This window comes from Gracilinanus agilis, chromosome 4 (genome assembly GCF_016433145.1).
Source record: "Gracilinanus agilis isolate LMUSP501 chromosome 4, AgileGrace, whole genome shotgun sequence".
NCBI lineage: Eukaryota > Metazoa > Chordata > Mammalia > Didelphimorphia > Didelphidae > Gracilinanus > Gracilinanus agilis.
The window spans coordinates 442,006,147-442,027,131 of record NC_058133.1 but is presented as its reverse complement, the minus strand read 5'-3'; positions in this window follow the sequence as shown (position 1 = coordinate 442,027,131).

The following is a 20,985-nucleotide window of genomic DNA, read 5'->3' as shown; positions in this document are numbered from 1 at the left end:
TAGTGAGAATGAATTCCTTTCTAAGAGTTTTAGGATTTGGAGTCAGGGGATGTGACCTGAAATCCCCAATCTTACTAGGACTACCTGTTTAAGGTTGGGCAAGTTATTTTTCCTCGGCAGACCTCAGTTTCCTGTACAATGAAGTTGGATAAGAACATCTCTAAGGTCCGTGCTTACAATGTTCATCTACATCTTTTAGACTACAGGCTTTTGATCTATGGCTTAGCAAAATATTTTTCCTTGATGAGAGCATGCCATACATTCAAAGCACAGCTTCCAGGAATATCAACTAAATGATTATTACAGTATTGAGCATACTAATGGGCCTGATGAGAAAAAAAAAATTTTTGTGAAACTTTTTTATGTTTTTTTTTAACTTTCTAGAAAGTAGCAACATAAGAGAACTAGAGTTGACTTCCATCTTGTACTCATAACTATTCATGAGATCCAAGAATCATTGACCTACATCCAGAAGGAACCTCAGAGGCTACCCAATCAAATCCTCTCCATTAACAGATAAAAGAAAACCAAGGCCTGAGCAGGTTAAGTGACTTGACTAAGGTCACACAAGGAAATCAAAATCAGAGATGGGATTTAAATTTACATCCAGAGTCATTTTTCTCTTCTCAGTGCTACATTGCCTCCATATCAAATGTGTTAACATTCAATTTAACAAGTATTTGTTAAGCACTTACTCTATGCCAAACACTTTGCAGGGATTAGAAAGTCAGAAACAAAATTTGTGACTGCCCTCAAAGGGCATGAATGTGCCCACAGACAAGCAAATAAAAAAATACATGAAAAATATCCTGTGGAAGATATATAGCAAATGGGAAAGAATTAGGAAATGCCTCACATAATAAGTGGTAGCACTTAGCCTTAATCTCAAAAGGAAGGAGGGGTTATGTGTTCCAATTATGAGGAGGGAGGCATTTCCAGGCATAAAGAGCAACTAATGAAAAGATGGAGTGTCACATGTAGAAACAGCAAATAAGTCAATTTGGTTGAAACATGGATTGTGTAAGGTATAAGGGGGGAAGATTGATGGAAAATGAGTCTGGAAAGGTAAGTTGGAATCAGATGATAAACGAAAGATTCTGTCATTTATTGTAGGAAGTAGTTAGGGATAGAGTAGATTTTTTAGGGATTAGCTTTAAGAGGAAAAGAAGGGAATTTGGATACAAGCCCCGGGAGAGGATTCTAAGAAGGAGAGAGAGATTGTGGGAGTTGTACTGGCAATTAACTGCCATTTGAACTCTCTGCCCTGACCTCTGCCAAGTTGGAAGGTGTTTTTGCTCTGACAGAATTTCCCTTGGAAGTCCAAAATCTCGTGGAGAGATTAGGGACTCCTTGGTTGAGAGTCTGCTTTAGAGTGAGCTGTTTCCCTGAGTACAGAGATCATCTACCAGAAATTCTCTTTGGCTAAAGTAATCCAAAGATTGTCATCTGGGACTTTGGGTTATATAGTATTGCCAACCCCAGGCTTCCCTTTTCCTTCTTTTTGTTAATCCAGAGTAAATAGATTAGGTTAGAGTTAGATAGTTTTGGAGTTTTTTTAGATAAGACCAGTGCTGTAGGCAGGGCCCAGAGAAGATCAGAAGCTCATTTCTTGCAAGATGCTTAGAGGTTGGGTGGAGCCTAGATTTTAATAGTGTTAGGATCTTACCTACCAGTTTCCATTATTCCAACCATCAAATAAAGGTTTTCTATAGCCTAAGGGTTTTGTGCTTTATTGGCCCCTGAGAGGTTCCTATTGTGGGTTTTATCATCTCTCATCCCTCTAGTACATTTCCCTATTTCATTATCCTGTAGGCAATAGGGAGTTCTTGGAACTTTCTGAGTTGGAGAGTGACATGGTCAGATTTGGATTTTAGCAATTACAGTTGGACAACTATGTAAATACCAGATTGGAGACAGAGGAAGGACTGGATTTAGAAAGACCAGTTAGGAGACTGTTGCAGTTGTCTAGGTGAAAGGATTTGAAGACCTTAACTAGGGTTTAATCTTGCCATGGATTCTAAAATAATGAGATACTCCCCACCAACCACACACAAAAATAAGTCTAGTGCCATAAACATTATATTTCACCACTTGGACCACTGTCTAAAGGCAGATGGCATCTAAGCTAGATGCGTACTTAGGTTTTATGACCCTGGGAAAGCTAGGATACCACAGGAGAAAGAGCACTGGATTTGGAGTTAGATGATCTGGATCATTGGAACCTTGGCTCTGCCCTGCCACCTGTGGAACCATTGACAAATCACAACTTCTCCAGGGATCATATTCCCCATCTGAAAAATAATGAGAGATAGAGTGAAAGGATTTTTTTTTGTTCTTTTTTATTATTTAGAAAAATTTTCCATGGTTACATGATTTATGTTCTTACTTTCCCCTTCACCACCACCCCCATAGACAACACACATTTCCATTGGTTTTAACATGTATCATCGATCAAGACCAATTTCCATATTATTGATAGTTGCATTGGTGTGGTTGTTACGAGTCTACATCCCTAATCATGTCTGCATCAACCCATGTGTTCAAACAGTCGTTTTTCTTCTGTGTTTCCTCTCTTGCAGTTCTTCCTATGAATGTGGGTAGCGTCTTTTCTATAAATACCTCAGAATTGTCCTGGGTCGTTACATTGCAGCTAGTACAGACGTCCATTACATTCTATTTTACCACAGTGTATTGGTCTCTGTGTACAATGTTCTTCTGGCTTTGCTCCTTTTGCTCTGCATCAATTCCTGGAGATCTTTCCAGGATATGTTAAATGACTTCTGAGGTCCTTTCTGGCCAAAATCTATGATCCCTTGAGTCTCTGGTGGCCAAAGTTTTGATTTGGGGTGGAGGGGTAAAGGGAGGTGCTAGAATCAGTTCATAATTGTTCCTGAAAGCCAATTTTAAATTTTCATTTGCAGGACAGCTGGGTGGCTCAGTGGACTGAGAGTCAGGCCTAGAGATAGGAGGTCCTGGGTTAAAATTTGACCTCACATACTTCCTAGCTGCAACCCTAGGTAAGTCACTTAACCTCCATTTCCTATCCCTTACTGTTCTTCTGCCTTATAATACACAGCATTGATTCTATGATGGAAAATAAGAATTTAATTTTTTTTTCATTTGCAAATGTTTAAGCCTCAGCTAACACTACACTTGATTTATTCTTCTGTGGATTGTCTAAACCTAAGATAATGATAGACAAAATGTTAATAATTCAGATTAAACTAAAAGTGTTTTATGTGTACATATTCCCAGAGAACTTATTGATAGACATTTATCAGCGCACCCCTACCTAGTGCTTTTTGTTTTGTTTTGTTTTGTTTTTTCAAGTAGAACCTAATGTGAAAAGAAACCAGTAAAGATGGCTTCAGTCCCAGGTTAAAACCTGAAGGTGGGGTGGGGAGGTGCAAGAAGAGGAGGAGGAGGAAGAGGGTTTGTTGTTGTTGTTGTTTATTTCATTTTATTTTTGAAGAATGAAGTGAGCAGAACCAAGAGAACATTTTATACAGCTACAGAACTATTGTTAGAATGACTTGGATATGTCCACCTCTAGAGAAAAAACTGATAAATAGAAACAAGCAAGACATAGTTTTATATATGTGTATAGCTTTTTGTCAGATGATGCCTTCTCTATTGTGGGGAGAGGAGGGAGGAAGGGAAACATCTGGGAATTTTAACTTAACAAACAAATAAATAACTGGATTTTTTTTACATATGAATTGTCCCTGGTCCAAAGGGACAAAGATGAAAATGTGAGGTATGGAATTTTTTTGACCTTTCTCCTCCTAATAGTTCCCTCCTTATTGATGGAGATATACCCATACCCCAACAGCAGAAATCATTGATAGAATGATTACATTCAATGAATGTCATCATGAAGGTACAAAATGCCAGCAGCACTCTGAGAAAGAATGATGAATGAAAACCAGCAGCCAATGGACAAATATAAATTCACCCACACTCAGTAAAGTAGAAACGTTATGGATTGAAAGGCATAGGACAGAAGTTCAAATCCTTTCTTTGTTACCTAATACCTGAGAGATTTTAAGCAAGGTGATTATCCTCACTGAGTCCCTGTTTCCTTCTCTATCTAATGAGGCAGTGGCATGACATAGTGGATATTGAGTTAACCTAAGAATCTGAAAGACCTTAGGTTAAGCTTTACCTCTGACACATATTGGTTGTGTGACCCTGGGCAAGTCACTTAAGCTAGCATTATCTTAGATGATTTTCTAAGACAGGAATTTTTTTTTAGCCCTTACCTTCTGTCTTAGAATCAATACTACTTATTGATTCCAAGGCAGAAGAGTGGTAAGGGCTAGGCACTTTGGGATTAAATGACTTGCCCAGGGTCACATAGCTAGGGAGAATAAAACAGGAATTCTTGAACTGGAGGTCTATGGATAGATTCCAGGTAGTGTAAGGAAACTGGATAGGACAAAATTACATCTTAATTTTCACCAACCTTCTAACTGAAATCCAACATTTCCTTTGTTCATGATTTTTTTAATTAAACATTATTCTTAGAAGGAATTCATAGACTTTACCAGATTGCCAAAAGGATCTATGTCACAAAAAAGATTAAGAACTCCTGCTCTAAGACTATAAGTTGTAACTCAGGCACTGATGTGTGTTGATAAAGAGAATTTTTAAAAATAATTTAAGGAAAAAAAACTTTAATGTGGAGTATTTAATTATGGAGTAAAGTCTAGGAGCATCACAAAGCAACACAATTCAGGCTTAGGAGACTTACTACCTAACTCAAACTCTACTTGTTGGATCCTGGTTGGAGGATTTCTCTATGTTAATATAAGGAATTTGGAAGATTTGGCCTCTAAAATCCTTTTCTTCTTGTTCTCAGTTGTGTCTGACTTTATGAGCCCATGTTGTCCATGGGGTTTCCTTGTCAAAGATACTGGAGTGGTTTGCTATTTTCCTCTCCAGTGGATTAAGGCAAACAGAGGTTAAATGACTTGCCAAGGATCTCATTCTTAATAAGAGCCCAAGGTCAAATTTGAACCCAGATCTTTCTGACTTCAGGTCTAGTGCTCTATCACAGAGGCATCTAGCTGCCCCTAAGACCCCTATATGATTTATGATTCAATAACACTCTAAAGAAACATGTCTACTCATCTGCCTTCGATTTTGATTTTCAATAAGGATACTGTTCACATTGTTTCTGAACAGGACTTGCTCTTTCTGAGAAAGAAAGGTGACAATGAATGAAAACCAGCAGCCAATGGACAAATATAAATTGACTCACACACAGTGAAGCGGAAACCATTATGGACCAAAAGGCATAGGGCCCAAGATCAAACCCTTTCTATGATGCCTAATACACGGGAGATTTTAAGCAAGTTGGGTGGATTTTAAAATTAATATGCAAGAACTAAATATTATATTTTATAAAGTTTTATTAATAATAAATTAACATAAAAACTGGAATGAAAAGGTTCTAAACTGACTTCAGCCACACTTGTGAAGAAGAGAGGAAGAGGGAGGAGCTACAGAATTTATAAAACAATAACGTGACCACACAAATGTGGAGGCCCAGGAGAGATTAAAGGGAATTTGGGGAAATACTAAGGGACTTCTGGGGGATGAAGTCCAAAGTTCAAAATCTCCATTTACACAGTCGATTATCCTCATTGAGTCTCTGCTTCCTTATGGGGTCCTCTGAGAGATGTGGGTCCCTGACAAAGCACACAGGCTATATTTCAGGAAGGATTTAACTGAGGTGGGGTATTTGTCTATGCCCCAAGTCCATCCAAATAAAACAAACGAATCCTATATTCACAAGAAACTACTGGCTCTAGTGGGGGAAGATGGGAGAGGAAGAGGAAATTGGAAAAAGATAATAAAAATGTTGTCCCTGATTGGACCACTAAGATAAAACCTCTTCACCTTGAATTACCCTCAGCTCTTTCTTTTCAAAGGAAACTAGCCTCATCTCAGGAGGTCCTGTGCCTCTGCAAACCAGTTCTTTAGGGAAGGGGTGGTTCTTGGCCATTACTGAAAAGTCAAGCCTCAATAAAGGGGCCTGAGGGGGGGACTGTCATTTACCCCTGTGTTTTTGTAAACAGAAGCAGTCAGGCAAGGCACACAGCTGTCACCATTTCACAAACAAGTATCAGGAGTGCTCGATGCTGAGCCGGGGCCAATGTGACAGGCAGGTTGCCTCACACAGCACGGCTAAAATTTTATCAGTGACGATTAAAATTCTTTAGTCCTGCTAAGTGCCTTGCATCTCTGGGTGTATAAAAATAGACCTGTCTGCACATCCCCTCTTGGCCCCAGCAGTTTCTCAGTCATATAAATTAATTGGTAACAACTCTGCCACTTCCTAATATTGGAAATTGTCCCTGATCATAAGAAGGATGGGACCAGCCAGAGGAAATGAAGAATTGGTCTGAGCCTGAAAGCCGAAGAGCCTTGTTTGATCTTTCTCCCCTGTGCAGCTCAGTGAGGCCAATTCCAATTGGAATGGAAAAGCTAGAATGCAGAGAGAGAGAGAGAGAGAGAGAGAGAGAGAGAGAAGCCTGTCCTTGTAATGTGTCTTGGCCAATTGGAAGTTGGCAGGATTCACTTACTCTCTTGAGAATCTCTTCTTGCCAAGCTTCCAGGACATTTCCCAGGACCAAATGGATTAGCCAACTGGCTGCCATTTGCTTCAACACACAAACTTTTGTAGTGGGATCCAGACTCATTAGCACACTTAGATGTTAGCAAGCCTGAAAAAACCACCCTCTGCTCCTTCCCTGCTCCCATTTCCTTCCAAATGTCCTGCCCTGCACTCACCCTAAAAGTGTAAACAAAGGAAAGGGCAGCCCAGCTTCCCTCCAAGGCAAGGCTAATTAGGAACCTGCTTCTAAGTTGGGCCGAGAAATAGATGAGGCAATTTCCTACAGATTAAACAAAAGCTCATCGGTGGACATTCTAACAGCTTAACCTTTTGTTCCGGATCGCTCATAACGTCATTATCTGTAACCAAAGATAATATATTTATCCTGGGCCCAGAAATGAAAAGGTCAGTAACTGGAATCCAAAACTTTAGACCGAAGAAAAAGATTTATCTCTAAATTACAAGGAGAATTCAACCTTTTCCCCAAAACATTTTGTATTCATTATGAACCTTTCCACTGAAGGGGGAAAAAAAGAGAGACAGAAAAGATTACTGAAATGTTGGCTCGAGACCAAGGAGTAGAATTATGGTGAATACCCACTTCACTCGAACCCTTCTGAAATTATGGTGTTTATTTGTATGCAATTAAAAACACCCTCTAAAAAAGACTCAGCAGCCTGTGATGGGGGTCATTAAATAAATTAGGCTAATTGTGATTTTACAAATGCAATTGTAAATTATATAAAGTATCAAAAACAAATCAAATCACAGCTGTTTGGAAGAGTTTGTAGTTTTAAAAGTTGTCACCACCAAATAATGGAATTAAGCAACAACCAAGACACTACTGAGGCAGCAGAGTCGCGTGGTAAAAAGAAGGCGGGAATTGGAGGCAGAGGACACGGGTTCAACTCCAGTGTCTTCTACTTAGTAGCTGTATGGCTTTGAGTAAATGACTTCACCTCTCTGAACCTTACTTAGCTTCCCCATCTATAAAATAATGAGGTTGGAAGAGATGACCTCCAAAATCCCTTCTAGTTCTCAATCTATAACCCTACATAAAAGTCAAGGCTTAAATTTCTCAAGAAATAGAACAGAATTCTATTCAAGAAATCGTGAACCCTCTACATTAAAGATACAAAGGGAGTATAGGGGACTCCCTGGACTGAGCCTCTAACTACTATTCCCATTTTCACAAAAGGAACACAGATGCTTATTCCAGAATCAAAGGGGACTAGACGACTTTCTGGTCTGGGGACTAAGGGCCAGTCATGGCATAGAAACTAGAACAAAGACTTAGATTGGAAGAAGAAAGAAAGGTTTCTTTCTGTGCAGTGGTAGGAGAATGGCAAAGCTGATGGAGAGAGATGCTAGAAATGCTGGGGAGTCGTTTAATGGCAAACCAAATGGGTGGCTGCTACCCAGTCCTTACCCTGCCACAACAGCCATGACCTTCATCCTAAACACCATCAACATCTGCCATCGACTAAATTATCTTCAGAGCAGAAATCACAACTATTCAACCTGGATTCCAAAGCGTCATGAATTCAAAAGGACTTAAAAAATGATTTGGAAGAAGAAAGTTATACCCCCACTACTTTGATGTCCATAATGTTTTCTGAAGAATCAAAATTTAAGGCCAACAGAAAATATATTGTATATAGAAATATTATTATAATAGAAATAGAAAATATAAAAAAAGAAATAGAATAGAATAGACAAAAATAGAAAATATATATAGAAAATATAAATCTCCTGTATTTGAGAAGGGATATATAACTGAGAATATAAATGGTTAGAAATGAAGTTGAATTTGGTAAGGGAAGACAGAGAATAGTCCAAGTGTTGCCCTAATATCCATGTAATATTAAAAGCCCCAAAGAAAGATCTCAAGTACATTGGACCTTCTATGGATGATGATAATAGTAATGTTAACTTTAGTTATTAAATTAAATGTAGCATTAAATTAGTAATGAACTTATTATTGTTATAATAATTAAGTTAAACATTAAAATAAAATAATTATTATTATAGTAATGGTAATATCAAGAATAGTAATATGTGGCATTTAAAATTATTGTAAGCCCTGGAAGACTATATCTCCCAGGACTCTCTGCTACAACTTCCCCCAACACCTCCCACTTCCTTTGTGGGAGATGTCGAAGAAAGTATAAAAGAGAAAGTTTGGTGCCTTTTTAGGCTCTCTCTCTGCTCTCTCTCCCTCTGGACCCTGCAAAGCTAACTCTCTCTACTGGTAGGCAGAGGAGACCCTCTTTCCCTACCTAACCTTTCCCTTTTCTAATCTAAATTAAATCTAGCTATTCTAATCCCTAAATTGCTCTCTGATTTTTTATTTGAGCCTGGAAGGGCTCTGGTCAATTTTCCCCTGCCTGTACTGGGAACCACTGCCTTCCTTTCCCTTCCTCTACCTTCCTCTCTCCTTTCTCCCATTCATCCTTCCTCCTTTTTTCCCCTCACAAAAAACAAGAATAATATCTATGTAGCATATTTACTGGAGAAGGAAATAGCAAGCCACTCCAGTATCTTTGCCAGAAAAAATTTAAAAATCCATACTTGGTCAGGAAGAGTAAGACGTGACTAAATGATCTGAAGGACAAAAAAAGTACTTTTATGGTTTTGAAGATGCTTTCTAAATGTCTCATTTATATCTCACAATAACTTTTAAAAGTAGGAACAATTGTCCCCATTTTTCAGAAGAGGAAATTGAGGCAAGCAGAGGTTAAATGATGTATCAAGTTCACAGCTAGTATGTATCTGAGGTTGGATTTGAATTCAAGTCTCCCTGACTCTAGAAGGACATGTATGAGAATTTTACAGGATGAGAAGGAAGGGGAGGATAGCGATCTGTCCAGGCAGAAGTCATACCCACATTAGAGATTACAGGGCTACAGAATTATCAGAATGCATATTATTGTTTTAGTTCTCCACAAAACTCCTACCTGATGGTAAAAGTGCATTCTTCTTTCAGATAAAAACTGCCAGCTGTCGCCTTACCCAGCCATCTGTGCTGCCATAATTTGACTTCCTTACTGTGTTTTTTTCATTTCCCCTGTTTCTGCTTGCATGTTCAGCTCCATATAGCTATGAGGTCATTCATTATTGATTCAAGGCATTATGGCAAGTTAGGGGCAATTGCTCCCAAGTAACCAGGGAGGGAAAGGTTTTATTCTAGTTGGAATTCTAATTCTGACCTCTTTCCAGTGCTGATGTTTCCACTATGAAAAAACATCATTTAACTCTGGTTTAGGATGTTAATCATAGTGACAATGTCCAGAATCTCATTCTTCCTGCACTGCATCTAAAGAGAAAAACTTCAACTTTAAGAACTGAGTTTTCTTTGCCTAAATCTATCTTTTGACCTTGAGCCTCAATTTCTCCACCTGTAAAATGGCAATAATAATACTTGAATTCCTCAACCTACCAAACTGTTATGAGGAAAGATTTTACAACCCTTAAATAAAATAATAATAAAAAAAAATAATGATATATAACAGTGGTTCCCAAACTTTTTTGGCCTACCACCCCCTTTCCAGAAAAAAATTACTTAGCCCCCTGGAAATTAATTTTTTAATTTTAATAGCAATTAATAGGAAAGATAGATGCACCTGTGGCCTCTGTACATCGCTGCAGCACCCACCAGGGGGCGGTAGCGCCCACTTTGGGAATCACTGATATATAATATAGTAGCCTATAAATAAATAATCTTACAAATAAATCTTTATAAACCATATAGAGGTGATTCATTTTTATTCCTGCCATGCACAGGGCTTACTTGGGAATATATTTGATTGATGCTATTAGATTGTGTAGTACAAAGAGTAGACACTTAATAAATGTATGGATGTTGAACTAAAATGAACATTGATTAAAAATATAATGGGTCAGAGTATTATACTAAGTACTTTAGGAAATATAAGGGTTAAATAAGATAAGGTCCTCGCCCTAATGAAGATGAAATCTCTAATGTCTTTTGAGTTTCTTTCTCTTCCTACATCTCTCTTTGTTTTCTTCTTTGGTCTTCTTTAGGGCTAAAATTCTGATGGGATCTCTTAAAATATCAGTGAGTGCCCAGGTACAAGAGGAAGAAAAATGATAAGTTGCCCTATAACCTTTATTGGCAGGAACAATTCCTACTAGAATACCTGATTTCCAAAATTTCTACTAAAAATTCCTTTTTTTTAATAAGAAATAGTTTGATCATAATAATTATCTAGGACTAGTTTTAGGAAAAGGTTCAAAGATAATAGAACAGAATTGGAAATGTACAGTCCTTCAGAATCTGGGGGTCCTTGGAGGCCCCTTTGTAACAAGAATGACAAGACTACCCACAAATAACAGCATGGAGCAGGAGAAGAGAAACCAACAATGATATACATGAAGCCATAATAAATGTTTAATAACATCGATGTTGATAATTTTAAAAGCTCCGAATGGTCTAAAGTTGCATAGTCATTAAAACTGTTAGATAGTATTCTGAAACACCCAACTGAGTGTTTCCTCTGTTATCTCTCAAGATCTCAATGTGAATAGCAATCCAAGTATTAAATATTCATCAGCTTAAATGTGAAGTTTTCATTTTAGGTTTTTAGCATTAAAAGGCTCTCTTTGCAATTTGCAATTTTGCCAGAAACACCGGCTGGGATGAAGGAGGAAGGGGGAATGTTACCTAAAGTCAAGGGGTTTGCAATACAATATGTAATTATACTTAGACATGTTCAAATCTAAATGGTATAATATATTCAAATTGGCATTAATATGATTAAAATTCTGCCTATTGGATACATAGGCCTGAATATCTTCCAACCCACTCCATTGTTTAGATGAGACTTGTCCAGACCAATTACAATCAGCAAATGGAATAATGCAATTTGGGGTCCTTTTTAGCCACATTTCAGTTAATTTTAAATTCTTCAGGTCAACGAATAACAACATCACTCGTGAATTCATTCATTTTAGAAAATGCTCTATGGTTACTCTGGGCACATTTAAACTCCTTTAAATTAAGCCAATTAAATCCTCACTGTTTATATCATTAGTTCTGTTATAGGCAGATGATTAAACCCACCATCACCTACCCTTCTAGCCAAATCCAGTATGGACCTGTTAGAATCAGAACTGTATATTTCACCTTATTAGTTTCTCTCCTAACATTTTCCTGGACTGTCCTCTGTACCCATAAAAAGTATACTGACTAACTAAACATGTAAGGGGAAATTTCATCATTATTTCCTTCTCTTTTTACTTTGCCAAGATCAACAAAGACACTCTTATGGGTCATGGCAATTCATATTTAAAACATTTCCCCCACAAAATAGGGGAAATTGCTCATTAGTTTTGCATCATTATTCTAACTCAATAGAGTAGTTCTTATTGTTTAATTCAAGGTCTTGCTACTTTATTGTGGTTTTACTCTTACCCAAAACACATACAACTATAAAACAATTCAATTTTTTGAAAAGGACACTGATGAAGTACTTCCTTTGAGCAAGAGAAGATGCTAAGTATTGGGAATACCAAGAGATAAATAAAGTCCTGTCTTCCAGGACCTTGCATCCAATTGAGGAATACAACTTGCAAAAAAGATAAATGCAAGAGAACTTGAGGGGGGAGAGAATGTTGCTCCTTCTTCCTTTCAAAGAGGACCAATATCCCAGAGTGATATCTTGAACTGAACTGGATTTAAATGAAGCAGAGAAGCACAAAGTCAGAAGCCTCCCTCTTTCTTTCAGAGTCATCCAAATCCAGTGGCAAGATGGAAATCAGGATAACTGGAGATGGCCCAGGATACAGTGGATGTCCTTGGAGTCATTGATGCCTGAGCAAGCTCTAAGCAATCTACAGTGCCTACTTCCACTGCTTTTATGGCTTTTGGAACTAATTGTTTTCATCTATCCATTCTGCCAGAGGAAGTCTTCACATTCTTGGAGTAAACATCTCCCTAACTCACTGATGTGTTGGAGATCTGTTGGTTACCCTTGAACTGGATTTGCCCATCTCCTAAGATAAATTTACCAAAGTGTAGCTGCTGAGCATGCTACAGCTTCTTGGAGCCACAGGTGGAAGTAGGGGGACAGGTGGACACCAAAGGTGAATTTGAGTCCTGAAAAGGACTCAACAAACCTTCACACTAGAGGCGCTTGTCCTCCCTGAATACCCCATACACCTTGTCTATCATATCAAAGGAGGGAGAGAATACTAATAATTTGTTAGAGGTAAGGGAGAGCTTTGCATACAAGCTTACTAAAGGAATGCCTGAGGTGAGAAATGAAGGAAGTTAGAGTCTTGGAGACAGAACTGAGAAAGGTAACTGTTATAGGCATAGGGGACAACCTGTTTGAAGGCATGGAGAAAAGATATTTCATACTGAGTTTAAGGAGCAGCTAGTAGTCAAGTTTGGCTGAAACATGAGATGTGTGAATGGGGAGAATGTGAAATAAATCTGTAAAGGTAGGGGAGAGACAAATTGTTGAAGACTTAAAATGGCAGACTGAGGACTTAATGCTTTAGCCCAGAGACAACAGGAAATCTCTGAACATTTTTGAGAAAGAGAATGATATGAAACTTGTGCCTAACAAAGATTATTTTGGCACCAGTTTAGTGGAAGAAACTGGAAAGAAGGAAAACAATTTGGGAGTTATCCTGATAATCCAAATAAAGGTGACAAAGGAATATATGGTATATTCATCCAATATGCATATGATACAAAGCAAGGAGGGAAAGCTAACACCAGATGACCGGAAGTGAAAAATTGTCAGACTTGAACATTGAAGCGAAACTAAGAAGATAAAATTCAATATGAATAAATGTAAAGACTTGTGCTTTAGGTACAAAAAATCAACTCCATAAGTATAAGATGGGAAAACATATAAACATGAATTATTCTGAAAATAAGCAAAGATAGAAATGCCTTGTGAATGCCATATGACCATTGCCATTTTGGGTTTGATTAAGGCAGATATAGCATCATCAAGCTGAGGATCACAGTGGCCACAATTTCATGTATCATTCTCCTGTACTTTCTTCTGACCAAACCAGAGTGCTGGTATCTGTAGACAAAGAGATGTTTCTGTTGTCACTTCTAAAAATATCATGTCTGTCTCTAAAAAACAATTCATCCTATTCACAGTTCTAATCATCTAGAAATTAGCTGTCAGAGCACAAAAATCACAAGGGAGAATGGTTCACTCAATTGCAGACTTCCTTTATTGATTCAAATAGTTTTCTTAATAGTTTCCAGAACTATGTAATCCAAAGTCTAGTTGCTCCCACCAAAAGTGAAAAAGTAAGAAGAAATACTTTTATAATTAAAGGATAGTATGTGTGTGTGTGTGTGTGTGTGTGTGTGTGTGTGTGTGTGTGTGTAAAACAATATACACATAGAATGAGGGACCCATTCTACCCACATATACACCAGATATGTGTATACGTATGTATGTGTTTTTGTATGTATATATTAGAGTTAGGTAGTGTGGTAGAGTACTGGGTCCAGGGTCAGGAAGATCTGAGTTCAAATCTAGCATTAGACATTTATTAACGTTGAGTCCCTGGGCAAGAAACTTAATCATTCTCTACCTCAGTTACTTTATCTGTAAAATTGGAGTGATAACAGTACCCACCTGCCAGGCTTGTTGGGAGGATAAAATAATATTTCTAAAGGATTGCACAAATCTTAAAGTTCTACTTAAAGTCTAGTTATTATTATTATTATTCATCTTTAATACCAGTGGATGAATCTTTACCCCAGATACAGAAGGGTTAACTATTCTTGAGAAAAATTGATAGGTGCTGTTATCAAAGCTGAGAGATTTCTCAAGCATTATCTCTTAGCCCTTTCATTTTCACAGCAATTTCTAAGAGAGTTTCATTTACAAAATCACAGAGCTGGGGACTATCTGGGCCAGTCCATCAATGACCAATAGTCCCCTTTATTACATTCCCCAAAACTGATCAGTCAGCCTCTTCTTAAAGACCGTTAGTGAGGGAGGAGAACACAACTCCCAAGGCATTCCAAGTTTTGGGATATTTCTAATTGTTAACAAGTTTCTCATTATACAGAGTCAAAATTGCTTTCACTGAAACTTCTGCTCATTACTCTGTATTGCTCCCCTCCTAAACTAATCCCTCTTCTATGTGAGCCACTAGTAGAGTCTGAATAATACTCCATGATCCACTAACTACAGTCTGCAAAAACTTCAGATATCCAAATTTTCCTCTGGACCCTTCTTTCTTAAAAGAAGGTAGCTACCCCAAGATCTCCTGAGAGCGCCCCTCCTTACAGCGTGTGCTCAAAGCTAGGAGCAGTAATTGGCTAATTTATACTTTATTCTGCTCATATATTTTTAATTTGTTTAAACATTATCCAAGTGGCAAGAGTATTCACAGCCTAATTTTCATTTCGTTTATATGTAGAGAGGAAAGGCTTCTTCATGGCCTCAGGGGTTGTCCAAAGTGTTTTGTTCTTAGGGAAGCATTAGGAAAGCCTGGGCTAATTATGCAAGACTTTACTGGGTTGGTACTGCCTAAAAATACAAACAGCTAAGGCTTTATGGGTTTGTGCTAGAGAAAGAGAAACAGTAGAGAGCTAATACAAGAAAGCTTGTGACTTGCCAACTGCCAGACAGAAAATCGTTGAGTCTCTGGGGTGAGAAAGATCCTCGAGTGGAAAAGAAAAAATCAAGTTGGCCAGAAGTGAGGATCACAAAGGAAAACATTCATCTCTGAATAAGCCCTTTTGGAAGTTTTGCAATATTGTGCTATATTTTTTCATCTTACTCTGCCTCCCTCCATCTGTACACCTGCTCCTAGACTTGGGTAGAATGCTAAAGCTCTTCCTTGCCTGATCTACTCTTACAATCTGGAAACTCCAATCCAAAGTAGCTCAAATGTATTATTACTTCCATCTTCTGTTCTGTTGTTTTGTTGTGTTTTGGGTTTTTTTTTTTAAAACTCTTACCTTTCATCTTAGAATCAATACTGCATATTGGTTTCAAGACAGAAGAGTAGTAAAGGCTAGGCAATGGGTCACACAGCTAGGAAGTGTCTGAGGCCATATTTGAACCTGGACCTCCCATCTCTTGGCCTGGCTCTCACGCCATTGAGTCACCTATCTGCCCCTTTCCTTCTGTCTTCTAAAATGAGTCAGGATGGGAGATATCCAGCACGATCAGGACATTTCTCTGTTTTGTTATACACGGACATTTATCATCTTTCTCAAAGTATATTCAGATGTCAGATTTACTAGAATGCTTGTGTTTTACCCAAACATACATGGTACACACCTTTACAATTTCTAATTTGTGCACGAGGTCTTCGAATCCAAGGATAGCATTTCAGGGAAGGCTTGTCCTCTATCAAAGATGGTCAGCTAGCTCCTTTGTTTCTTCTTTTTGGTCCAAGCTTTATGATTTTTGTCAGTGTACGGAACTCTCAGTGGGAAAACTCCCTCTACAGATGTAAAACAGCAAATATTCTGTAACTCACAGTCGAAAGAGAATCACCTGAGGCACTGAGAGGTCAAACCACTTTTCCAAGATCACACAGCCTGTATGTGTCAGAGGCAGATCCTGAAACTCAGTCTTCTTGATTCTGAGTCTGGCTTTTTATATATTATACCATGCTTTGCCATATGTTAACATAGAAAGACTGGTAACACATCCTGCTAGTATGGCCCCTTGTTTCCACAGCAGCATATGTTTCTGGATCCCAATCAAAGTGTCATTTATTTTTAAAAACTCAGTCATTTTTCTGGTAATAATAGCTTGCACTTCTATAAGCACTTTGAGGTTGACAGTCTCATTTGATTCTTACAACAACCTCGTAAAGAATATTAGTATTATTGTTGCCATTTTGAGAAAATTGAGGCCCAAAAATATTAAATGGTACCATAATAATAATAAATATTTATAAAGCACTTTTTGGTTTGCAAAACCCTTCGTGTTCTCACTTGATCCTTTGCCACAATCCAGTGAAGAAGATATTATCCTTATCCTACAGGTGATCAAACTGAGGCACATGGAGTGTACGTGAGAAGTCCAGGATCATATAACATGTGTCTAAGGCAGGATTTGAACTTTCACTTTCCAGTCTGCAAAGCCTATTCTCTACCCACTCTATCAACCTGTCTTGACCAGTACTTAGCTAGTTGGGGTATCTGAGGCAGTTTTTGAACTCCAGCCTTCCTGACTTTGACATACGATGTAGCCATGTTCATTCTTCCTAAGCCATGCATGGATCATTCCATCCTATATAATGTTTAGTGCCAAACTTTGATCATCATATTACAAATTTAGAGTGAAGAGGTCATGGTGAAGTAGACAAGAATACTGGACTTGGAGTCAAGGAGATCCAGGTTCATGTATTGCCTGAGATACTTACCAGTTGTGTGACCCAAGGCAAGTCATTGAACATTCTTGGCCTCAGTTGCTTCATCTGTAAAATGAAGCAGTTGGATGAAATGACTTCTACGTATTCCCTTCTAACTTTAAAAATGGAACCCATAAACTACTTCATTTTCCCAAGGAGGAAACTGAGGCCCATAAATGTTAGCTGACTTTCCAAGGTCTTAGAAGTGGGATTTATGGGCAGGTTGCTAAGATTCTCAGAGTCCCAGATAGCACTCTAAGAATTCAACTTAGACAGAAGTTGCTGAACAGCATGAGTGGGAAATAATTTCCACTGTTAGTGGTGAAATCATGGCCTAGATTTTTTTAATGGGTTGTTCATTTTTTAAGTGGAGAATTGTACTAATCAATCCCTAAAATTTCTTCTGAGCTCTAAAATTCTAGTACAGCCAGGCCCCTGATAGGGCAAATAATGAATCTTGTATAAGTGGTCACAAGCATTCTAATTTGCACTATTCAAAACTGTAATTATATAAAATATGGTCACTGGTTCCAGCCCACTGGAAATATGCAATGCACATTCAAACAGGATGACCATTTGAGGGAATTCATTATTATTTGCATTCATCTCATAGAAACCTAGTTGTATTCTCTGCCTCTTTCCATAAGCTAGTTAATTGGAGGATGGGGAGAGGTAGGGATAATATATTGGAAAGAGCATTCTGTACCTGGAGTCAGAAGACCTAGATTCAAAACCTGCCTCTGTGTGGGTCACCTGCATGCCCTGAATCTCAAATTCCTCATCTCTAAAATTAGGGGATTGGAAAAGGTGGCCTCTGAGGTCCCTTCCAATTCTAAGTCTATTAAATTCTCTCATTGAAATATACTAGTTTTTACCCAATATGTTCAGTGATAAAAAAGAATATGATCCATAAAGATTGTTACTACGCATTAATCATTTCCCAGATATTGAGACTTGGCTCCTATCTCCAAGATCTTTCCATCTAATCCTGATTCTTCTCAGTCTTCTTACAAAAACATATAATTTTATCAAGTGCTTTATTAAACTAAAAACACTTAATTTTGATTCTGCTGTTTTCTATATAAGAAAGCACTTTCCTTATGCAGAAAGTTTTTAAAATAGGAAAAAAATACATGAAAAATAAAAGGTATTTGATTTATCATACCCTGTTCCTTAACTGCATGGAGGAGACAGACATCGGCTTCCTTCCCTATTTCCCCTGTTCTTTCCTGCTCCCAGATCCATACATCTGGAATTACTAGAACCAAGACCAGGACTAGAGGATAACTTGCCAGGCTCCTGCTCAGGGACCATAGGAGCAATGTTCAGCCGTGCGGTTACTAGCAAATCAGTGGCAAACTCTCCAAAGAGATTTTTAGTTAAGAAAATATAAAAAGTGATTTGATCATGGTCCAAAGTCTTGGTCAAATTAGAACTAATCTTGTATTCCTATTTGGAAAGAAAAAAAAGACTCTACCCTTCACAAAATTGCCGGGAATATTTCAAGAGGTCTCCTTGTGTCAACCTGTTTCCCTCACTAACTGAGATGCAAGTGATGATGGAACCTGCAATCCACTACATGTGTCCTTACTCTGTGAATACCAAAATCACAGCAAGATTAGGGCTCCTTTTTTTCAAAATCCAGCCCACTATTTTCTTTGTAATAAAGTCCTTTTATTTTTTAATTAATCTGTTTGTTACATTAAAATTCCAAAGTATCTCCCTCCCTTTTTCCTTCCCTGTGCTAGAGAAAGCATCATTTGACCAAAAAAAAAAAAAAAGAAAAAAATATATATATATATGTTCTTTCTCTGGAAGTAGATATATACATATATATATATATATAACTTATTCTTCAAACAATATTTTTATCATCCAACTGAATTTTAATGCTTCTCCTTAGAAAGAAGTCTAAAAGAGACAAAACAGAATAATGGAAATTGCAGTGACCCTAGTATCATCAGACTTGAGTTCAAGCCCCCTTTTTATTCCTTACTAGAAATGTAACTTTAGTTGTATCATTTAAACTTCTTCACTTGTTTCCCTCATCTGAAAAAATAAGAAAGCTGAACTAAATGGCTTCTTTCATCTCTTAACTTGGGAGTTCCAAGATGGCACAGTGAAAAAAAGCAATGAATTTGGACTTCTCTGGTCCAACTAAGTTGAGGAAGATTTGATGCCTTGATCTAACCATGTAAAAATTCTTTAGAAGCTCTCTAGTGTCTACCAAATAAAATGAACGTTGCTTGTGATAGCAGTCAAGACTCTTCATAATCTGAGATGAATCTTCCTTTAAAAATAATAGCTAGATCCCAAATCATATCCCCATCAATGCATGTGTTCAAGCAGTTGTTTTTCTTCTATGTTTCTACTCCCACAATTCTTCCTCTGAATGTGAATAGTGTTCTTTCGCTTAAGTCCCTCAGAATTATTCTGGGTCATTGCATTGCTCCTAGTGGAGAAGTTCATTACATACCATTGTGCCACAGTGTATCAGTCTCTGTGTATAATGTTCTCCTGGTTCTGTTCCTTTCACTCTGCATCAATTCCTGGAGGTCATTCCAGTTCACATGGAATTCCTCCAGTTCATTATTCCTTTGAGCACAACAGTATTCCATCACCAGCATATACTACAATTTGTTCAGCCATTCCCCAATTGAAGGACATTCCCTCATTTTCCAGATTTTTGCCACTACAAAGAGCGCAGCTATAAATATTTTTGTACAAATCTTTTCCCCTATGATCTCTTTGGGGTATAAACCCAGCAGTGGTATGGCTGGATCAAAGAGGATATAATTTGGGATATAGACTCTAATTGACCACCCCAATGCAACTATCAGTAATATGGAAATAGGGCTTGATTAATGACACATGTAAAACCCAGTGGAAATGTACATCGTTTGGGGGTAGGGGGAGAGAAAGAAAGTGAATCATGTAACCATGGAAAATTTTTCTAAAAAATGAAAAAATCAATTAAAATTTAAAAAATAACGGCTAGCTTTTATCCTGTCAGTCAACAAACTTTTGTTAAGCATTTATTATGTGCCAGGCACTATGCTAGGTGAACTGAAGATACAAAGAGCAAAAACAAACAAAAATAATTACCCCTACTATTTAAGATGAGGAGAATAAGGGAAGAGACATTAAGCAATTTATGCCTAATCACATAGCTAATGTAAGATGAATTCAAATTTTCTCTACTCCAAGTCTAACATTTAATATTCTATCCTACATAGACTCCTTTTCTGAACTACCTCCAAATAAATTTTAAAGTACATTAAATAAATTATATAGGATTACAAATGAAACCAATTACTATGAAATGTAGTTATCAGAATGTACATATATAAAATACACTTTACATATATATGTGTGTATATATATATATGAATATATATATATATTCACAGACATCAGGTGAAGAACTTAGATAAGATATGGTATTTGAGTGGAATTTCAAAGGGAAAAAATAGTTTAAGAGGTAGAGAAGAAATGAATGTTGGTTAGTTGTCATTCTTCAAACTCAAAGAGGATCCAAATGGCATTTATGTCAAGGTGAATGTACGGTGTGTCTAACTGTGCCTGATCAAATCAATACAAGTTCAGAAGGCTGTAGCACAGGTCAGGCACAAAAAGCCCATATAAACATCTGGGATAGAGATGTCTCTAAATTTGTGCATCTCCTATTTCTTCAGAGCAACTTCGATTCTGCTTTGCTCATAGAATACAGGGTCTTCTTTGTTGTGGGCATGTGAAAAAGGATGGTCTTGTGCCAGTATCTTCCATGTCTCACAATCCATAAGTCTATACAAAAGTTCTTCAGAGAGATCATTTTTTTTCTTTTTTTAAAATTTTTTAAACGTTTATTAATATTCATTTTTAACATGGTTACATGATTCATGCTCCTACTTTCCCCTTCACGCCCCAAACCCCCCACACCCATGGCCGATACACATTTCCACTGGTTTTAACATGTGTCATTG